At 37.5% G+C, this 20,279-nt stretch overlaps 1 protein-coding gene across 1 annotated transcript in view; it reads left to right on the top strand.

Annotated features, from left to right (window-relative positions):
• The window catches only part of EPHA6 (EPH receptor A6), a 983,118-nt gene that overhangs the window by 790,954 nt on the left and 171,885 nt on the right, over positions 1–20,279 (top strand). The window lies entirely within an intron of this gene.

Genomic DNA, 20,279 nt, shown 5'->3' with positions numbered 1-20,279 from the left:
TTTTTTGCTATAGGGTGCGTGTGCTCGCCAGAAAGACAGAAAGAAACAGAGAGACAGAAAGTGAGAAATCATCCCCCACGGGGGATGACCATGCCACAATCCCTTCTCCATTCTCCTCTCGGGATCTTGGGCACACACGCACACGCGCCCAGCGTGAGTCTAAGTCACGGGGTCCGGGACTCGAACTGCGGTCAACTACGTGGGAGTCCAGCGACATAGCCATTACGCTAACTGCTGGTCCCAAGTTTAAAGATTAAAAAGTAATTTAAGTGCAATATATACCATGTAATCTCTTTTATTTTCAGAATTCACAAAACTATTATTTTCACATCTGTGAATATTAATATAAATAGTACATAAAAACCATTTGAAAGGGCACACACAAAAATGACAACGTTAGGGGCTAGAATTAGGTGAATGATGAACGGGAATTTTCGGTTTTGTTTTTTTGTTTTTTTTGTTTTTTTGGAAGAGGTTTTTGCTATAGGGCACACTTGCTCACCAGAAAGACAGAGACAGAGAGACAGAAAGCAAGAAATCACCCCGCCAAGGGAAATGGCCATGCCACAATCCCTTCTTCTCCATTCTTCTCTCAGGATCTTGGGCTCACACGCACACACGCCTGACATGAGTTTAAGCCACTGGGTCTGGGACTCAAATCACGGTCGACTACATGGGAGTCCAGCAACATAGCCATTATGCCAACTGCTGGTCCCAAGGAATTTTCATTTCTCTAAGTTCAAATTTTAGTAAGTGCATTGTGGTACAATATAAATTGTAGCCATTATTCTTTCATTGTATAAAGGTTTCAAGCAGGGAAAAATACAATCACATTTGTCTTTTAGGAACATCTTTTTTTTTTTTTGGAGAGGTTTTTTTCAATAGCGTGTGTGTGCTCACCAGAAAGACAGAGACAGACAGAGAGACAAAAAGCGAGAAATCATCTCCCAGAAAGGATGGCCATGCCACAATCTCTTCTCCTCCATTCTCCTCTCGGGATCTTGGGCAGGCACACACAAGCATCTGGCGTGAGTTTAAGCCACCAGGTCCAGTACTAGACCTGCAGTTGACTACATAGGAGTCCAGTGACATAGTCAGTACTCTATCTGCTGATCCCAAGGAACATCTTTCTTTTTTCTTTTCTTTCTTTCCTTCTTTATTTTTTTTTTTAAATTGGCTGATGGGTATGTGTGCATTCCAGGGAGAGATAGCAAGACACAGAAAGAGGGAGATAGCACCCTCTGATGGGGCATGGCCATGCTGCACTCCCTTCTCTTCCATTTCTCCATCTTGTTGGGATTTCAGGCATGCATGTACACATACCAGCATGTTTTTCAACCCAATGGGGTAGGAACTCAAACTGTGTAGTTGGTCATGTGAAATCCAGTTTCCTCAAACAGTAGGTCATGGGACCAGACCCCAGGCTTTTTTCAGAGTATCACTGTGTTGTCCAGGCCTGCTTCAAGTTTGTGATCCTCCTACCTCCACCATGCTGAATGGCGAGGACTGTAGACCCATGTCCGAGCCTACAGCTGTTAGATTAGACTGGGACTCAGGACCAGCAGTTAGCATAATGGCTATGTTGCTGGATTCCCACGTAGTTGACCGCACTTCGCGTCCCAGACCCGGTGGCTTAAACTCACACCAGGCGCGTGTGCATGCATGCCCAAGATCCCGAGAAGAGAATGGAGGAGAAGGGATTGTGGTGTGGCCATCCCCCCTGGGGGGTGATTTCTTGCTTTTTGTCTCTCTCTGTGTCTTTCTGGCAAGTACACGCACTCTATAGCAAAAACCTCTGCAAAAAAAAAAAAATTAGACTGAGACGCAAACCCAGGCCTCCCATGTGGCCTCAGCCTGTGGATCATAGCATCCTGAGTAGCATGTGCCACCATAGCTGGCCTTTAGGAATATATTTCTTACACACAAAACTGGGATTGGAAGGAAATTAAACTGGAGACAGGAAGGTCAATAAAGTGATGACAATAACTCTGAGTAAAAAATAAGGGTGAACTTAAATGAGGCTATGTAATTGCCGTAAAGATGGAACAAAGAAGATGACTAAGAAAGGTATTTATTTACTACACAGAATCTGTAGAATACTGTCCCTTGAGATAGTGATTATAGAGTAGAAGTTGAAATGAACATCAGTTTTGAATTCAGCAATTCGCTGACTGGTTAAGTGCATTGACTGCGATAAGGAACAGGGAGTGTCTGTGTATGAGGAGACAGCTAGTGGGTTTGAATATAAAAGCTACATCGAAGGATTTTCTGTTCGATCTTTTTTCCGAGAAAAGATGTGCCCATTGCCTATAGAAGAAGTCAATGGTAAGTTAGTTCCCTCTAAATATATTAGATCCCTGGAAGTCTTCAAGAAATTTCTAGGTTCCACAAAAGGTTGTTCAGTAATTTTTTTGTTCCTTTAGTAATGCAGGGAGCAACTACATTTATCTGTTACGAGTGGGAGGAAAAAACACCGCACTCGTCTACTCAACAGTTGTACTTCTCCCACCGTCCTTCCCTCCCACTCGTCAACAGTCTGACGGCTAACATTCAAGTAGACGCTCACATTTTGGAGAATATTTTCTGTCAGGATGTCCTAAGTGCACACTGACAGATAAGTCTTGACAAGCTTTGGGGGTCAGCAATATATTTTGCCCTCGCCTTGATCTCAAGGTTGTAGAATTAAGTGAAAGAAGGACTCAATTCAGGTACAACTCATAGTTTTTTTTTAGATCAAAGCATACCACTTCCATTTAATTTGCGGGCTTTGTTTTACTGATGAAAGATGAAAATAAAATCTTACTTGTGTAAAACTGACATTAAAACTAAATGAAAGATTATCCACAGGATGTTTGTACTTATTAATCAGAATGCACTCTTGTCGAAAGTAAATCATGATAGAAAATCTAAGAGTCAGTCAGTCCTTCATCAGTTTTTTAAGATATAGTGACTAAGATCACATGATATTGGCCTTCATGGAAATTACGGTCTAAAGCTGAGCTGTGAGAGCCAAAGAACAGGCTGATATATTGTAGAAGCCCAAGCCTGAGAGGGCCACTACTTCTGTTCATTTTTCTGATTTATGTTTTTATTTTTAATTTTTATTTTTATTTAATTTCTCTTATACATTCAATCACGTAAGTCACTTAGCTTGTAAAGTTAATGTTCCCACATAAATACATTTCTCACCAGTTCAGTTGGGGATACCATACATGCCATCATCAACAGATAATAACCAGTTTCTCTGTCCCACAAATTATTGTTTTGGAAATGATGAAGTTATTCTATGGAACAAATATAGATACTTAGAAAAATCTGGCTTAGTCCATTTGTCATTGGAGCAACTCATAGCATAGCTCTATATAGAATGTGAGCAAGACTAACTGTAGCCTGGGGTTTTCAGATAGTTTCCTCGCTTCAGGGTCAGGTGGTGGTGCAGTGGTAGTGCAATTGGACCCACAAGGGGAGAGTCCTGAGTTTGCATGCAGGACACACACAAGCGTGTCCTTGATCAGGCTGGCTGAGACTGGAATGGATTATAGCATGAAGACCCTGCTGAGTGTGCCTGTTTCTCTTTCTCTCCCTCTCTCTCTCTCTCTCTCTCTCGTAAATAAGCTTTAGAAATAAAGATGCTTTCCTAGATTCATAAAACCTTTCCCTTTTCACATGCATGTAATATAACCCCAAGTAAGCCACATAAGTATAATTAGGAACACAGAACATTGTTACTAATCTGAGATAGAAAGGTTACCTTTTAAGTCTACTTGTAAAATCACAGGTGGTTGAAATAGGTTAAGGAGGGCCTGACTATAAAGCCCTCCCCTCATTGTGGACACCAATGTGCAGTTTCACTTCTGGCTGAGTGGAACAGTCCATTGAATGCATTCAAAATGTCCTCACTTTCACTTATTTTAGGTTCTTGTGTCCTCTAATAGAAAATGTGATTATATTGGTTTTAAATCTCTTAAAATTTCATTGAAAGTGAAATTGCAAACACAGAGGTGAAAGTAGTGGAATTGGAAAATAAAATTGCAAAGAAAGAAAAGAAATCTGAATAAGGCTATCTGAATGAAATAAATACAGAGAGATAGAGAAAATAAAAATAGAGGTGTTTCCTACAGTAAAAATCTACTCATGCCTGAAGATGGACTTTCTTATGATAGTGAAGAAACACAAGTCATTGATTTGATTTTTGAGACTTCTGTTTCCTTCTTTCACCTTTGTCTTTGTTTTCCATTCCTTGAACATCTGAGCTACTCTTTTATAAATAAGAAATTGCCCCAGTCTTGATTGAATTGACAAAGATATGGCTCCCAATTTATATGCTCTTTCTTGTTCTGTCCAGGAGTCATTGCCCTAATGGGCACCTCATGACATGACCAGTTAAAAACTCTATTCTAGTTATTCGCTTCTAATCATAGAAAAATAAAATGCTTTCTTTCTTCTTTTTATCTATTTTATTATTTTTTCTACATTCAATCATTGTATATCACTACAGCATGCAAAATGAAATTTCCCAGCATGAATACACTGCAAGTTAATCCAGTTAAAGATATTACCATACATATTATTATCAACAATAATTTTCCATTTTTCTGTCCCTTAAATGTTTTGCTTCTTTCCCCTTGATTCCCTTTCTTTTTTAAAGTGTAAATTAATAAGTTACCTCGAAACATAATTCTTAATCCTGTTTGTTCATGTATCTTTTAATTGAATAAAAAAAAGTAAAGTCAGGGACCAGCAGGTGGTGTGGTGGTGAAGGTGTTAGACTCTCACATGGTCAACTATGGTTTGAGTCCTGGGCCTGGCAGCTTGAAACTTATGCCAGGCACTGTGTGGGTGTGCCCAAAATCCCAAGGGAAGAATGGAAAAGAGGGGACTGAGGTATAGCCATCCCTGGGTATGATTTCTTACTTTCTCTATCTCTGTCTCTCTGGTGAGCACACATGTCCCATGGAACAAAACAAAACAAAATAAGAGTCTCATCTGGGGCTTTGATGGTAAGCTATAATGTGACTATATTTCTCATTCATTCTGTGAGGTGATGACAGACAGACTGTAAACATTTCAGGCAGGTGGGTGATGTCTGGGTTGCTTGTTACACTCTCAAATAATTGCCCAGATACTGGAAAAAAAATTTTAGAACAGCCAGATGATAACATAAAGGAAATTTCAAAGTCTAAGTGTAAGATAAAGTCATTCTAGGATACTGACAGTTAGTTTAGGGACCAGGAATGTTCAAAGAGGACAAATCAAACGTTCAACTTAGGGGTAGATTCTGTTGTAAGTGACAGAAACCCCCAAGTGGCAGTGGATTAAGAAAATAAAAATTACTAGGTCATTAGGTGATATGGTGGTTAAAGCACTCGACTCACGTATGGCTGACTATGGTTCAAGTTGTGGGCTTGGTGGCTTGCTTTCTCACTTCCCCTCTTTCTCTTTCTGTTTCTCTCTGGTGAATGCATTTTCCCTAGAGCAAATTAAAAATAAAAATAAAAAAAGAATTCTTAAAAAACAAAAGAAAAGAAAAATCATCTCTCTTACACATAAACAACATCCAGAGAACCAGCTCTCTTCATCGTACTGCCCAGGATGGCTGCTTACATTGCAGCTTCTAGAAGGTGGACCAGGTACACATGGTGGCATTTCTGGCATTCAAGAAAACTTTCCAGAAGTTGAAAATAGTGCTTCCACTTCCCATAGCTTCATCCAGATGCTGAAAAATGTAGTCTTTATTCTGGCTAGTTATGTGCCGGCTGAATGAAGTCAGGGGTTCTGACACTAGGAAGGAAACAGAAGTATCACTACCAGTCTCTGCCACCATGAAGCCAGACCATGACTAGAGCTTTACAGCTTGTCCCATCATTGAGTAGGAACTGAGGTTATTTGTTTTGTGAGATGCTTGATGTATACTTAAGGGCAGATTTAGTCTTTTGAAAAAGTTGTGTTTTTTGCTTGTTTTTTTTGGTTGTTTGTTTGCTTGTTTTTTCTGGACCATGTATTTTCAAACGGTGGAGATTATTCTTAAATTTCTTTTCATAAGATATCCATTGTAAATAAAATGGTCTCAGAGAAATACAATGTTTTATTTAATATAATAAATTTTTGAAAGAGTCTTACGCATATGTTTTTTGTGTAAGAATACGTTCAAAATTTGCTCATCAGTACTTACTTTTAAACGTAACCATGCATGCACACACATACAACTTCACACAACCATTCTTCTTTGATCTGCATATGTTATTAAACCAATCTACCTCCCATCATTGTTTATTTCTTGACAAGCCTACTCTGCTATTCACTATTTACCTTTGCCAGCAGTTCTTTTCTATTAATATAATTTGCTAGATTATAGCTAAATATGTACTTAAGTACAAACTCTCTGGGATGATCTCCAAACTCAGAGTTTGTGATTATAATCAAGCAATGATATTGTCGTTTGTTTTTTCATTCCTGAAAAATACCTCATCTCCTTAGGTCACTGACAACTCACTGATGGAAAGATGTGATTTCAAAAGCAAGTTTAAATGGGGCTTTCTAATTAGGTTGCGCTCATTTATATTGGGTCATTCGAAACGTCATGACACGTTTTTGCCTAGAAAAACAGAAAATACATCATGACTTCTGGCAGCCCAGTACTTTTCCAGCCCTGTACCCAGGTTACCCCAGAGTTACAAGCACTCAATTAAAGAACATTTGCGGTCTATATGCCTTTAAGTATGAATGGGTAACTTTCAATGATTGAGTATGAGCCAACTGCTCATTCAGCTGAAGTAAATTAAGGCTTCTAGAGCACCAGGGTACCATTTAGTAAATTATCTCACCCAGCACACTAAATTTGCCTCACATGGGTGAACAGCTTCCTTCAGAGAGCAGTTTAATCTCCCCAGTTCTCCACTGGCCCAACTATATTACTGCCACAGGGTGATTCATATGACACAAAATTTACCCACAGCCTCAGCCAATAAGACTACACAATGATCTGGTCCATTTATGTGCACATGTTTCAGTGTATAAGGGATAAACAAGAGAGCCATTTTATTTGGATTTTTTATAAATCAAATACAAACAAAAGTACTTTTCTCTAAACTCAAAAACTATAAAATTTGGTGATAAATTCACCATCTTCTAATAAAATGATTCGGCCCCATAAAAGTTTCAATGCACACACATCTTTTTCTTTAACTATTAACAAAACAAAATGTACACAAAATGAGCCTATTTAAATAGCAATAAAATTGAGTGTAGTACTTTGAAAGTAGTGGGTTTTTTATTTTTCACTTACAAATATAAATGTTCTTTTAATTTTAACTCAGACCTATTTTTCCCTTAGATATTAAAACTTCAGATGTTTAATGGTTCCTCACATAAAATAGCTTTTGCAGTAGTGTGATTTGTTAAATAATGCTTTCAAAGTGGCTGGGTGCCCAAAGAGGCCATGCAGAAATAAAATGTACTCACACCATTTCCAAATGTTTTCCTCTTCAAATATATCATGTCAGAAGCGACCGTTTCTCTCGCACTGTCGCTATATACAAAAAGCCATTATCACTCTCTACCCCTAGCAGAACATTTTAGCAAACTACCAAATTTACATTCAAGCCAAGCTTAAAATGTAATGAAAAGCATGCATGTTAACTGAACCAGTGGTCTAATGATACAAGAGTCTGCACTTGTCTTGGAACCAGCTTTGAAGAATACATTAATAAGGGCATTTTCAACAGGGAACACACCTACTAGCTTTTGTCCCCCTCCCTTTTTTTCTTTACTAAGCCCTTGAATCACTTTCAACAATGTTTTCATGAGACAAAATGTACTTGGTTTCTCATTTTGAACTCAGTCAAATGGTCTTTCAAGGATGGCCTAATGGCAAACAGAGTTGAAAATGGTGGCACAAAAGAGTCTAGAAGATGGCGAATGGAAATATTATTTCAGATGGTCTCGACATGCCTAGTTAATATGGCTTAAGAGTGACAAAATTAGACTTCTCTAGTCTGTTTTTATTTCCTCCCTTATTATCAGGAATGAGTGTTACCTCAAACCAGGAATAAGTGTTACCTCATTAAAGTGAAATGAATGTAAGCTTCAATGGCATCAAGCTTGAAAAAAGTAATTGTTATCATACTGTTGAATTTTATACATATTCTAAAGTTCATACTACATGCTTTAGAAATAAAAGGAATAGCCTCAGGGTCAACCATGGTTCCATTCCTAGAACCGGCAGCTTAAAAGTCATGCAGGGCATGTCTGTGTGCCTGTGCGAAGTCCCAGGAAGAGAATGGAGGAGAAGGGATTGTGGCGTGGCCATCCCCACTGAGGGCCAACTTCTCACCATCTCTCTCTCTCTGTGTCTCTCTCCAGTGAGTGCACATACCCTATACCAAAAACCTAGAAAATAAAAAAATAAATTTATAACAGGAATAGCCTCAATAAGAATGAAATAAGAATGAAATGAGCTATTAAACTATGTAATGCCTGGCTCTTTCCAAGTCTCTTTCACACTTATGATCTTGTTTGAAAATAGAACTCAACACAGTCATTACTTTGCTTCAAGGCTGTGGTTGGCATGGCATCGGCTGGCTCGAATCTAGGGGAGAAGCCTGCAGAGAATGAGTGCTGAGTCACTCTCTCCTCTCACAGATTAGCCTCCCTAACTGCGCCTCGCTTTCTTCTCTCATTCTTAGATAACACAGTCCAAATTGCTCTGTACTCAAATTCTCCTTTCCGTTGGTTCTTTTTAACACAGAAATGAGAGGTAGGTTATGCAGAACACATAAGTGTAAGGGGAGTCTACGTGTGGGAACCCCATGCTTGGCTCTTTTCTGTCACTCAATGTCCATCTGTCTGGGAATCTGTCTGGGAATGAAAAAGCCTATGTACTAGTGAGAGTGGCTTAAAAAGTCATGGTTTTTTTAAATTTTGCCATAGGGTGCATGTGCTTACTGGGGAGAAACCGAGAGAGAGAAAGGGAAAGTGAGAAAGAAAGCACCCCATCCCCCAGTGGGGATGGTCAAGTTGCAATCTCTTCTCCTCCATTTCTGCCTCCTATAGGAAGGCATCTTTGGGGCAACTACACACACGCCTGGAGTGTTTTCAAGCTACCAGGTCTAGGATTCTAACCAGGTTGTCTGCTACGTGGCATCCAGCTACCTTAATCACCGCACCATAAGCCAGCCTGTAATGTCATAACACTTTTAGGACTTTAATGATATGCTGACTAGCTTCTTAAGCCAGTCACATGCATTTTGGCACTTCACATTTGGAAATTGTTAAAAATCGATCATTATTATTGTCAAAAGTAAGAAGCATATGGATATGCTTTATAATTTCTGTTTTTAAAAGTTATCTTCGGGTCAGTCAGTGGTGAGGTGGTTAAGGTAGCTGGATCCCACATAGCTAGTGCTTGTTCAAATCCCAGACCCTGTGGCTTATGTGTATGCATACCCCAAATCCTAACTGTAGGAAGAAATGGAAGAGAAAAGATTACAGCATGAGCATCCTCTATGGGGATTGCATTCTGACTTCCTACAATATCTCTCTGTCTCTGATGAGCATGTGCTCTCTAGCAAATTTTTAAAAATTACTTCACAATTGGGCCGGCAAGTGGCATGGTGATTAAAAGCGCTGGACTCCCATATGGCTGACCACGGTTCAAGTCTCGGACCTGGTGGCTTGCTTTCTCACTTCCTCTCTCTCTCTCTGTCTCTCTCTGATCAAACTGGAAAATAATAATGATAATAATAATAAATAAAAGTTAAATAAAATATTTTTTAATTACTTTACAATTGACTCTTGTATGCAATGCTAAGTTTATCTGGAAATATAAAACTCAGAAGCTTCTTCAGATACTTTATGGTAGATACATCATGAACCAAAATACACTATGAAGAGGACTGTACCAGTTATAAAAGAAAGGGGGGAATCCAAGAAAGATAGAAAGTAAGGGCTCACTCTTCTGTGTCAGAAATTTTATAAACACAGCCTTACATACTTGCTTCCACAGCAGGGATTGCCCACATGTTACCTCCATGAGCACTGAGGCACTGGGACTTGTAGTGATTTCTAAAAGCTCATGCAGTGAGCTGGCCCAGCCAAGCTTTGAGACTGAATCCCTCTGGTTTCGGCACCCATGGTCTTTCATCACAGCTTTCTGCCTTTTGAGGGAGCACAAATGAAGGCAAGATGATCCCAACGGTGATAAAATGGAAAGCCACTTAGAAGAGGTTATGTTTGATCTGGGCATTTCGAATGAGTCAGGTCAAAAGGAGATACTCTGGATAGAAGGGGTGAAAAACATGTTCAAATGACAATAAATATTCTAAACAATGACTATTTTAATGTTCAGTAAAATATGAAGGATTTTGAGGCCATTATTATGTTGAGGGTTTGTTTTCTCAGCAGGAGGGAGATTTTGAAATTGTTCACCTGGAAGGATTTAGGAAGGGAGCCACGTAATTGTTCACTCCATGCATGGTGGCAGTGGGGGCACAGGACATCCCCCACGCCTATTCAAGCATCACAGAAGAGTGGTCATGGATCTGCCACCCCACCACTACCATCACTGCCACCTTGTTGCCAACCTTAGAGCTACATTTATCACATCAGAGTTGATTCAGTGTCCTATGGGGACCTTTCTAGGTTTCACTCTTTTGACTGCTTTCAATTATTTTCAAGACTAAGTGTGTTCCATGATCATTTTCCAGATCAATCAATTGATAATTACTAAATATTATTATGGTAATTACTACACCAACTTATCCTGCCTACTTTCTCTTCCACACCATATAGTTGCCGAACGAGTACCTTTCTGACCTGAAAAAGCTATTAACCCCTTGAAAGAAATTTAAACATCTTAGACTTCCATGATATACATTGACACATCTGTTGATAAATAACACTGCCATGGGTGTTATCATGATATCCATGAATGAAACAAAATCCAGAACTTTCTCCTTCAAATTTTGTATAGGAGAGAGCAAGGATGGGATCACATGATGGCCAGCAGGATACATAGTAGTAACAAATGCCCACAGTCCAGTCTGCCGGCACCTTGGAAATCTACAGAAAGCCAGAGGCAGCCAACTGCTGATCTTCAGCTAGTGTGCTACAGGTGCAAACCTCACTTTAATAACATGACAGAGACACCTCAGTTCACAGATGCTACATTCATAGCACACCTTGACTGTAAATAAATAGACATCACTCTCATATATGCTGATAAATGCTGGTAACAACTTCTTGCTTACTCCTTGGCACCTGAGGTATAAAAAAATTTTTAAAGAGCATATAGTTTAAAAGTTTGACCCCAGGAGAAGCTGAGTAGGTGACTACCAGCAAGACAGCCTGGATGGTGGTTCTGTTGAAAGGACATGTTTCTCAAGTTCAGTTCACCACTTCATCAATTCTTAGAGAAAAGAATGTAGAGCTTTAGAATTTTTAGACTTTTAGCCTGTTCTGGTTCCTAAACTCTGTCTCTTCATAAGTATGTAAAGTAGACAGACATAAATATCTTTGAACTTCAATAATGGTACAGATTTTTGAGAGTATGTATATTATTAGAGTACACCAGGTTTTAGAAACTCTGACATCAAGATAACTCAGGGTGTGAGCCGGGCCCCTACCTTAGTGGTTGGGAAGATGGATCCCACGTGGCCAACTATGGTTTGAATTCCAACCTGGCAGCTTGAAAAACACAGAGGTTGCATGTATATACATACCTGGAATCATGACAAGGATGGACAAAGGGAGGAGAAAGGATGGTGGCATGACCAAGCCTCCTTGGGGAGTGGTTTCTCTGTATCTGTCTGTCTCTGACAAGCACATGTGCCCTCTTGCCAAAAGAGAGAAAGAGAGAGGAAAAAAACCTCAGTATTATTTGTACAAAGTGGAACTAGTTTTGACCTATTTATTTAAGATTTTAATTCAACTTGATCCACATTACATTGAGCCCTACCATACATAGGCTCTGGGTTTGGGCACATAGCGTAGGCATAGGCCTCATTTCTGTTTTCACAGCCCAGTAAGGAAACAACTGTAAGAGCACAGGCTGAAGTCACCCAGATACCTGCTTTATTTCCTTTCTGCAGTATTTTTGAACACATTTGAATTCATCATCTTTAATCAGATCTTTTACCCTTAAGTTCAACTGAATGCTTTGTCACTAACGTGATATACTTGTTTATCGTAGCTGATAGGTCTGTAAAGGCATTTGTGTCTGGTACCACAAAATTGTGAACAGAAAATACTGTACCTATAATAGTGTTCTATCTCCGTTGTAGTATCTAAGACTATACAGAGGCCCGGAGGAGAAGACAGCAAGTGAGTTTTCCCAAGGTCTGTCCAGCATACTTTGACAGAGGAGGTGCGGTATCCCGAGACTAGAAGACCTTCCAGGTGGAGACAACATCATGGAGGCATGGGCACATAACATGGCAGATCAAGTTTAAGAAATTAAGGAGGAGAAGGAAAAGGAAAATTATCAATCCCTCATTTATTGAACTTTTACTGTAGGCCCTAATTGACACTTCCCTTAAGATTCATAACAAGTAATACATGCATTGTTACTTATATTTTTAGGGAACCAGCAGTTAGCGTAATGGCTATGTCGTTGGACTCCCACATAGTCGACCGTGGTTTGTGTCCCGGACCCGGTGGCTTAAAACACACCGGGTGCATGTGCGTGCGTGCCCAAGATCCCGAGAGGAGAATGGAGGAGAAGGGATTGCAGCATGACCATCCCCTCTGGGGGGTGATTTCTCGCTTTCTGTCTCTCTCTCTCTCTCTCTGTCTGTCTGGCAAGCGCACGCGCCCTATAGCAAAAACCTCTCCAAAAAAAAAAAAAAAAAAAAGAAAGAGAAAAAAAAAAGATTCATAACAAGTAATACATACATTGTTATTTATATTTTTAGAATGAGGACTCTGAGTGTCCAAGAAGGTAAATAACATTCAAAATTAGTCAGTTAGTGAATAATAGTTAGAACCTAAGCATTTTCAGTATTAAACCTGATGGATGTATTAGCAGATAGAGATTTATCCAGAAAACGTTTTTGGTAATTAAGATTCCAAAGCCCATTAATACATGGGTAAACCAGTAGACATGATTTACATTTATGAAAAATATAAGCTTCTCTCAGTGTAGCAAATGGAACAAAAAGTATCTTGATAATAACAAACATTTAGAGCAAAAGGAAACTTAGGGAAATTCTAGTCCACATTCATCACTTTACAGGAAACTTAGATACTTAAAATACTTGCTTATAAAAGTCAAGAAACTTCTATTTTAAATATAAATTAAGATGTATGTTTCAATAAGTGTCTTAATCAGCTTCAACAGTTTTAATTATCCTTGTTAATGCTATAATTTTAAAAAATAATTTATAGCAAGAATAATTTTATCATGTACATCCTGTAAGTTCTAAAAGCTTAAAAATGAGTCAGAGGAAGTTGAAATTTTCTTTTTCAAAGAAATGAAAAAAAATCATAAAAATCTAGCCATGAAACTGCTCTTTTTGCTTCAATACTTTTATTGTGACCTATTGAACAATAACAGGAAGAGAAATCTATAAGATTCTTATTGCAGTAACCTGAAAGATTAAAAAAAAAAAAAAACAGTAATGGTCACATAGCTTTTAATTGTACTTGATGCTAGAGAATCTGTATTGAGGTTAGCTATTCAGGTGAAGAAGAAAAAACTAATTTAATTGTAGGAGTATTTTCATTTATAAGAATTAATGAATTAATAAAAGTCTGTGATTACCTCTTTGACTTTAAATATAGAATTATTTCCAGAAAATAATAGTAGTACATGAAAAATGATTTTCTTTCCTACTTTTTGTAATAGAAATATGTGTCCTATTTAAAAATAGATGCTTCAAAAATATTTACAGAGCAAACTAATAAGTCAATGAATAGATAAAGGGATAAATGAATGAGTTAGTTATTCGCAAATAGTTATTTTTTATATTGTAAGCCTAATTGAAAAATTAGCTCTTTTCCAGCCATAGAAAGTTACTATTGGCTTAGGAAGTAGTTGACTAGGTGGAGAATGTCCTTAGATCCTAGCAAAAAATTTGCCTCCAGAATAACTTGTTACTTTCTACTTGATCATTTATGGTCTCTAATTTTCCCTTCATGGATTGCAACTACTCTGTACATCCTCTGATCATGTTAGAGACCACCATGGACACCCACCTCACGTCACGATGATACTTGAATCCTTTCTGTACCAAATAGACCGAGAAATTTACTCTCTTAGACTACGTTATCCATTAAAGAACCCCAAATAATGGTCTCTCTGGAGTAAAAGATGTGTTCTTATGACGCTGTACATGAAAATGTCTCTTACTGTTGTGATCTTCCTCCCTGGGAATATAAACACACTCAGTCTGTGGCTTCAGCCACCATCATAGAAAACTAAGAAGCATTTACTCGAACATAACTAGCAAATGGTCTTTTTTACTTCTCCTAGTGAAGGAAATCATTGATATGCTATAAATTATTATAACTGAGAAAAAGAAGAGAGAGGAATGTAATAGAGGAAACCTGAGCTATAAAAAGAGTAGAAAGAGACAGTCTGACAAAGAAAGGACAAGTGAAAATTAAATGGAAGAAGATGGGTCAGTAGAGAGATTGATATTTGCATACATAATCCCTCAAGGTGCAGCTGTGAGCATTCCTCAGAGAAAGCAGCTTTTGGCATTGCCTTTTGTTTAACAGAGTATGTTGCTTTTGATACATAGTAACCTTGTAGCTGCTCTTACTGTAATTCAGAGGTATCATCAGCAACCAAAACACAGTTGCAGAGTAGCTACTGGGTCCTGGATACAGAACTCAATACTAGGTACTCAAGGAAGAAGAAAAGATCTCTCCTGTGAATACACACCAAGTCAATTTAGTCCTCTAAACTTTGTTCACACCCCATCAGCAAACATTTTTGAGCGTAAATCTTTCACTATATAGATGTGTATTCATTTATGTCACATAAATATACCTCTTTACTGTGTTTATTATGCTTTTACACTTATTATAAAATACTAAATACAAAATGATGACATTAAAATATTTTAAAGTAGTATCCTACATAATTAATGGTACAAAATTTAACAATTAGGCTCTGATTACAAATTCAGTTCATTTTAGTACTAGATTTTAAATAATAATCACACTACAGACAGGCACACATATATGAAATGCTACATACTTATGGTGAGGTTAGTTATGAAATAGGTAAAAATCCACATTTTTAATATTGTTCCCCCAAATTTTTTGTGGCCTCTTCTTTTTAGATGTGATTAGATCATTTTTGCTCTTCATAGGTCATTGGTAACTCATTAGGAGCTAGATTTTTTAATATTCTATTTATTCACTTGGGCCTTTCTTTATAATATATTTCTTAGTAAGGACCAGCAGTTAGCATAATGGCTATATCGCTGAACTCCCATGTAGCTGACCGTGGTTTGAGTCCTGGACCCGGTGTCTTAAACTCATGCTGGGTGCATGTGCATGCATGTCCAAGATCCCAAGAGGAGAATGGAGGAGACGGGAATGCAGCATGGCCATCTTCCCTGGGGGGTGATTTCTTGCTTTCTATCTCTCTGTCTCTCTCTGTCTGTCTGGCGAGCACATTTTAAATAATAATCACACTACAGACAGGCACACATATATGAAATGCTACATACTTATGGTGAGGTTAGTTATGAAATAGGTAAAAATCCACATTTTTAATATTGTTCCCCCAAATTTTTTGTGGCCTCTTCTTTTTAGATGTGATTAGATCATTTTTGCTCTTCATAGGTCATTGGTAACTCATTAGGAGCTAGATTTTTTAATATTCTATTTATTCACTTGGGCCTTTCTTTATAATATATTTCTTAGTAAGGACCAGCAGTTAGCATAATGGCTATATCGCTGAACTCCCATGTAGCTGACCGTGGTTTGAGTCCTGGACCCGGTGTCTTAAACTCATGCTGGGTGCATGTGCATGCATGTCCAAGATCCCAAGAGGAGAATGGAGGAGACGGGAATGCAGCATGGCCATCTTCCCTGGGGGGTGATTTCTTGCTTTCTATCTCTCTGTCTCTCTCTGTCTGTCTGGCGAGCACATGCATGCTGTAGCAAAAACCTCTCCAAAAATAATATTTCATAATATATATTCAAGATTGAGAACAACTATGTGAGAAGTAACGTGATCTTCTAGGATCATCGCTTGGGGCCAGATAAAATCAAAGCCTTGCCCTGATTTTTTAAGGCCTACATTATTGATTTTATTCACACTTTGACATTTTTGAAATTCTTTCCACTATTGTTTAAACAAGTTATCTCCAAATTCTCTGACCACCTACCTCTAAAAATAACAATTATGAATATATTTTATTTGCAATCTATTTGTATAAACTAGTATGCTTTTTTTTATATATGTACACACTAATATACATAAATTAATACATGTATTTACAAAAGATACACAAAAATAGCCATCACTAAACACAAATAGAAGTCAAATTTCTAGTATTTTCTTATTGCTGCCCATCTTCAGCTGGTCTGCTCTACACTCAAATTCTGAAAAACACTACCGTAAAGTACACTCAGCACTGAACAAGATGTCACAGAGGAGGACCTACCGTATTAACAAGCAAATTGTTCTGGCACCAACTCAAACTCACATATGCATGCATTTTAAGGTTTCAGTTGTAAATTGTCTTTAAGTCAGTATATCCACTGTGTACACATAGCTCATATGGATATTTGCAATACATCACACAAACACAACTTCAAGGAGTCGTGTGCCAAAAGGTGGTATTACAGGGATATTGTCCTTGAACTTTTGGGCATCAAAATTAATGACTTATAATCTTCAAAGGAGGGTTTCTTCTATTAGGATTTCTGTTTACTCAGTTTCCTACCTCAAAGGATCTTTTTTACAGAAAGTTAGGACTGTTAAATGATAACATTGGCTTGTATTTATGATCATTTGCTTTCATTTAATCCTCACAAATAATCCCACAAAGTAGAATCTGTGACAATTTTCATTTTACAGATAAGAAAATTGACGCACAAAGAGTTAGAGGCCTTAGTTTATCTTTTAGACATTCTTAATGATATCTAATTTCAAATGTAAAGCTATTTCAGGGAGATTGTTGCACTATCAAATGAGAAATGAGATTTTGTTTCAGAGAGCTTAACTTAAATATATCCTATTTTAATTATTTGAAAGATAGTTACTTTGTGTGCCAATTTACCTTCAGATGCATCTGTTTTATCAAATTGACAATTAATTGATAAAACCAAATATCAGAATGTAGGCCATGTCAACTGCTGTTTTTTTTATACTGTGGTCTCATTATATGACCACTTAATTAGCAACTTTTTTGTGTGATTCTGTACTCTTAGATCATCTTTCTCAGGTGGTACTACTGGTTTTCGAGGGAAAAAATCATTTTTGGAAGGAGTGTACTACTTACTGTAACGCCATCATTCCTCCTTCCACTGAACACCAGGAACAATTCTCACAGTTTATCGCCAGTCATAATTTGCAATCCTCTCATCATTGAGATCCACTGTGCTAATGAACGACTCAGATCACAAACTGGAAACTTAAATATTTAAATAAAAATATAAAATCATCTGCAAAGTGACATTTTATATCTCGAACTTGTAATGATTCAAGGAATTCTTTCATTCCATATATAATGTAATTTTTATTTAAATCAATGTTTAATTAACTAATACTCTACTGAATGTAACTAACAATACATACTCTTAGAAACTGATATGTCTCCTGCTATAAGTTGTAGATATTGTTTATTCTTCAACTACGAGATTGTTGATTAATAAATCCCATAGTTATTTTATAATTATTAATTATGATTATTATTAGTACTTTTGCTATAGGCACATGGGCTTGCCAGAGAGAAACAGAGGGAGAGAGAAAGGGAAAATGAGAAATCAACACCCTCTGTAGGGGGCAGCCACAATGCAGTCCCTCCTCCTTCAGTCTCCTCTTGAGAGTTCAGGTATAAATACACATGTGCCCATTTTAAGCTGCGGGGTCCAGTACTCAAACCACATGGTCATCTATGTGGGATCCAGTCACCTCATTCTCCATGCCACCTGCTGACCCCCCATAATTATTTTAAAAAATAAACCAGTCAAGTTAGCAACTTGAGCAATTGAACAAACCAGACCAAAATTATTTCTTATCAAACCCCAAAACTTAATTTCTTATGAGTTAAAAATAAGAGAATTATAACAAAGAAGAAAGATTCTGTTGTTTTTTTTCCTGATTGAATTGCAAAAACAGAGTTGTAATGTTTAATCTAATCTCTAGTGACATGATTGTCCTTTAGGAGAAAAATGAGAAGGTATCTATTATTACATAATATGATAACTGAACTGAATATGTATTCATGTACACCAGGTTTTTTTTTTTAATGATAAAAAAATGACAGTTCCTTAAGGAAGAGATGTCACAGTAAATGAAAGACCTTTTTGCTCATGGTAAAGAAAAACAAGAAAGCCCATCTGAAGGAGGCAGCAAGTTTAGGAAAATGAAAGCTGCTATTAAATGTGACAGGTTGTCACAACAACAGAAACAATAATCAGTGTAATCATAGCAATAAAATAATATTTGTATTTAGTTTCTTTCAAGAAGTTAAAAAAAAGGACATCTTTTCTCAGTTAATGGTTTTAAATAACGTGGGAAAAATGGCAGCAATTCTAATAAAAATCTCTAAATGTGCAGCATATTAGCATTATTTAGAGTCATTACTCCACATGTTTTTGTGTTTCTTCAAATATCTTTTAAGATAATTTCATTTATATCCTTCTTTCTTTACCATACATGGCAAAGAAAAAAAAAAGGATATTATTCTCTTTATAATCCATGATATTTGAAACTGGCTTCCTATTACTTGGCTTCAATAAATTCATAATCAGCTAAAATTGCATTATTTTAGTGGTTCACAACATATAATAACATCTGCATTTCTTGTAAATATTTCCCCTATTGTAACAATACCATTTCTTTCAGAACTTTAAATAAGAATGTCATATATGATATGATTACCTCCGCCTGGTATTCAGTGACCCACCAACTTCACCATTATTATCCCACATAATGATCAAACACCGTGATGTGGAAACACCTTTCACAGGAAACATTGCATGGAGGCACACATTAACTTTGTGTCCAATAAATATTCCATGCAGTCACAAAGGAGAAGTTAGTGGCTCTGTTCCTTGAAAGTTACCTCAGAGAATTTTCTAGGCTAGCACTTGGAACTTTTGCCACATCGCTTAATGTCTCGGAGACTCCAGCCTTGTCTAACAGAACTACTTTACTAGGGTCCCATAAAACGAGCAACACAGCTGGTTTACACACAGTCTGTGATTTTCTTCCTATGTTTTCAATAATCCAACACACAAAGCGTGGACCTCACTCCTTCCAGTGCACACTGTACTTTTGTTCTTTCATAAAAACATTTCAGAAGGTTGGAGGAATGCCAGCTTTTCTTCACCAACAGCTTTCTCTTTGGAACCAAGATGTATAGAATGTGGTTACTTGATCCCTTTAGTTCTGACCCAAGTTCAAACAAGCCTCAAGTGTTATCTGGTCTGTGGTGGAAAGTTTGTATCAAGAAACACAGCCCAGTCTCTTCACAGACATAGAACTTATTAGATCTTGTAAGACTCCAGGACTCACCCGAAGCTGCTTGGCCTGATGGGAGTTCCAGAGGGCCTGAATGAGATGCATGCCTTACAACCCTTAGTCCAACTTACTTTCAAGGTACTATACGTTGCATATTCCTTTTCTGAAATTCTTGTGACAGGAAGTATTTCCGAGTTGAGATTTTTTTCAAATTTTGGGAAATTTGCATGTACGTCAGGAGATATTTGGGGATGAGACTCCAATTTAAACGTGAAATGTGCTTATGTTTCTAAAGGTAATTTTACGCAATGCTTTAGTGTTGCAGTATTTTGACCATGACTATGAGGTCAGATGGGGAATTTTCTACTAGTGATGTCAAAAATTTTGTATTTTGGAGCATTTCAGGTGTTGGATCTTTGGATAAGGCATGTTCAACCTGAATATTAATTTCTGCTTAGCTAGACCATAACAATTACCAGTGCGGTTATCTGTATGGTTATTACATGCATGTTCGATTTTCTTTCGGATAATTTTAATATCCGGCAGATCATTGAGACACCAAATTATAATGTATTCTTCCAAAGTACAGGGTTCCTAACTCACATTTAGAGGGAGGATAGCTATCTCTCAGCAG

This window comes from Tupaia chinensis, unplaced genomic scaffold, assembly GCF_000334495.1.
Source record: "Tupaia chinensis unplaced genomic scaffold, TupChi_1.0 Scaffold149851_1, whole genome shotgun sequence".
Taxonomy (NCBI): domain Eukaryota; kingdom Metazoa; phylum Chordata; class Mammalia; order Scandentia; family Tupaiidae; genus Tupaia; species Tupaia belangeri.
Note: the sequence above shows the minus strand (reverse complement) of the source record. Positions and strands in the feature narration are given on the sequence as shown.